Source organism: Halichoerus grypus, chromosome 3 (genome assembly GCF_964656455.1).
Source record: "Halichoerus grypus chromosome 3, mHalGry1.hap1.1, whole genome shotgun sequence".
In the NCBI taxonomy this organism is placed as follows: Eukaryota; Metazoa; Chordata; class Mammalia; order Carnivora; family Phocidae; genus Halichoerus; species Halichoerus grypus.
In genome coordinates this window covers 63,181,550-63,185,279 of record NC_135714.1, presented here as the reverse complement: position 1 = coordinate 63,185,279, position 3,730 = coordinate 63,181,550, and positions in this window count along the sequence as shown.

The following is a 3,730-nucleotide window of genomic DNA, read 5'->3' as shown; positions in this document are numbered from 1 at the left end:
TCTTTTGTTTTACAGAACTCATCACAAAGTAGATGCATGTGTGTGTTTGTGGGTATTGTCTACTGTACAACCTCACTGCTAGACTTGAAGTCCCGTAACAGCAGGGACCGTGCTTCTGCTGTACAAAAACAATATGCCCAGCACCCACCACAGCACCTGATCACACATGTTAAACATCAGTAAATACTTGTGGGATGAATAGAAGCTCTCATGACCTATGATTATCCTTCCTAATATACTTTTCCTGAATATTTGAGATAGATCATCATTTGAACTAATCTCTAGGCCTTGTATCAAATTAACTAACTAAATATTTGAAAATATCTAGTAACTTAGTAATACTCATATTCTGTGAAGAAGTTAAATATCCTGAATTTAATATCTGTATCATGATATGTTTTCCCAAACCACACAATTGACACAGTATTTTCCAGTTCCCTAATACATATGCCAGATTCATATCATTTATTTTGCAAATGAAAAATGTCCGGGATTCAAAGAGATGCCTAACCATTTAATAGGGAGAAAACTAAGAATAAAACCAGCTTTGAGTATAGTCAAATTTCTGGGCCATGGCAACTAACAAATGAGATTTAAAATTCACTGTAAACTTTAAATTAGAAATATTTCTAAGTATTATTGTTCAAAAGATTGATTATTTGTCTCTAATTATTTGTCTCAATTTTACTTTTCATGTCCAATTCAGATGCTGATAATATCTCCCATCTATAAGGTCAGCTCAGACTAGATGAGAAATGTCTCCAAAAGTTATTAATCCTCCCCACATGATATTAACCTCTACCTCTCTGTGATGTTTTTATCTGGTTATTAGCATAGTTATTATGAAATCTAGTCTCAAGTAGAATAAGGCAAGTAATAAACTTTTCCTCTTACCTCATTTGAGAGAAATTATTTTTCCCAGGAAGCTAAACTGCCTATAAGAGATAATTTACTTCAAAGAAATAGTTTACTACCAAAAAGATATACCCTAAACTCTCAACTTTGTATAGTATAATCTGACCTGTTCTTATCATCACTAAAAATATAAAAGTCTCATGGGATACAAAACAAAATTAGGGCTGTTACAAACCCACTTAGGAGAAACAATTATGTTAACTTCATTTACATACCATTAATATGAATTCTATTCCTGAAATGAGCTGATGGCTACCCATTCTCTAGGAACAGTAGAGCACTGGGCTTTCATTTTCAACTAATGTATGACAGGACATTTTCTTCCCCCAAAATGCACATTTCCTTCTTCAGTGTGATATCTCTTTCCATGTTTGTGTCATTCTTCTTTTGAGGTAAAGACGGAAAGGGCAAGGGTTCTACAGCTCAGTTAAGGAAGAAGAGAACAGAGGAGGGCCCAGGAGGTAACTGGTGAGACCCCCTCTCTGGACCCAATTCCATCAGTTCAGATGCTTTCAGAGAAAAAATAAAATTCAACCAAAAAGATAAAATGTGGTTCACCCCCCAAAGCATTATGAGCTAAACACAAAGTTTCTTCCAATTATAGACACTCCATGACTTGCTAAAAAAGGTAAATTCATACACACAAGCACACACACACACACACACACATACACACACACAGACATATACAATGTCCATCCATATTTTATAATTCCAAAAATATATATGAAACAATTTCTATCTATGAGGGAACAACCTAATTTCTTGCTTAAATAGAGATTAAAATTACTATTTAAGTGAGTTTATAATGGCCTTACATATGTCCATTAACACAGGAGAGCTTCCCCCAAAGACAACAGAATACCAGGTACCACAAACTAGCATAGACTCAGCAGAGGACTTCCTGATTGTACACGTACAGTAACTACATAACTACATACAGTATCTATACATATATATAGTTACATGTGGTGTCTATGACTAAAATAAAAACTGTAATCTCTTGTCCTTCGGATATTTATGGGAAATAAAAGCACTGTCTTGTCCAAATGACTTTCTGAGTTCCCAAGTGATCTCTAATTATGGGTATCACCTAAATAACATTATTATGTGTATGGTGATGGTTAATTTTATGTGTCAACTTGACTGGGCCATGGTACCCAGATATTTGGTCAAACATTATCCCAGATAGTTCCATGATGGTGTTTTTGGATGAGATAAACCTTTAAAATGGTGGATTTGAGTCAAGCAGATTACTCTCTATAATGTGGGCAGGCCTCACACATTCTCTCTAATAATTAATTCTTAATAGAATGAAGGCTGACCTCTCCCAACAAAGAGGGAATTCTGCCAGCAGATTGTCTTTGGACTCAAACTAAAACTCCTTCCTTAGTCTCTAGCCTTTGCCATCAGATTTTGGATTTGCTAAGCCTCCACAGTCGTGTGTGCCAATTCCTTAATTTCTCTCTCCCCCCTCCTCCCTCTCTCTCTCTATATATTTCCTGTTGGTTCTGTTTCTCTGGAGAACCCTAATACATACACAGACACAAAAACTGATTCATTAACACCTATTTTAAATCTACTTTTATAATTGATTTTTAAACATTATCTTCATATTACCATTATCACTTAAACTTCATAAAGACTTAAAGTTAAAACTAGAAGACTCTGGAGAGCTAAAGCTAAATATGCTTATGTATTTATGAAACCAATTGGTTGGGGACGAGACTTTGTCATCTGATTCTTTTTCATTTCACTTGTGGCTAGGTCAGTTCAGGTGGACCTAGTCTATTCAAAAGGCACATAGCTCCTGAACCCTGTAAGAAAAGACTCTATAAAAGATGCACAAAGTAGCTCTGTAGTGAGAATAGTTTCCTTCTAGCACCTCAGTTAAATATAGCAGTAAGAGCTGGGATTAAGGAAAGGACAACTCTAGCACCCAGGAGGAGCCTTAAATGTAATTTCTATTATCAGGCAAAACACTGTTGGCTGAATTCATGTGAAACTCAAATTACGTTAGATATATAAAAAGGAGAGAGAGAAAAATCATAACAGAAAGGAAGAACAGTGGAGCTGATTTTTTACAGCAGTTACCTCTGAACAAGCTGTGTGCACAGTCTATTGAGCATTGTGGCCAGAACTCCCAGCTTCAAGGTCTCCGTGTCACAGATGGTTTATCAGGAGAAAAATGATAATGGCTGAAAACTGCATGGGTTTTTATTGTTAGTGGGGGCAAGGAAAGGAACAGACTGATATACCACGAATAATGAAAACATCATTTTCATTGTTACACAGCACAAATTACACAGGTACAATGGTTGTTGAAATGAGAAGTTTTATGATTTTAAGGACAAAGGAAGAAGGAGACCTGCCTCTTATCCCTACAACTGTCCTTCTGTAATTTCTAAGGCTACTTTATTAATGTCAGGTGTCATTATCCAGGGAAAAGGAAAGGGCATGGTAACTTGGGATTTTCTCTTAATGCTTCATGACGCACACAATCAACCATCTTTGGTTCTTTTTGATGCTAGTAGAAATATATTAGTTGAGAACATTATGTAATTGGGCACATAAGTTATCTGATGCCAAAAAAATATTTACAAAGGCCATGCCTGGATATGAATACCCATGTCTTTTTGTATGGGGTGTTCAGGGCTCTCCTTTCTTCAAAACTGACCGTAGCCAAGAATTTTAAAGGCAGAACTTGTGTCTGGAAGTTAGCAGCAAACTGTTCCAGCAAACTGTTCCTAGTGGGCAGTATGTGACTTAGACACTCAGAGGATCATTTGCCCGCAATTAGGTGCTTCAAGAAGAA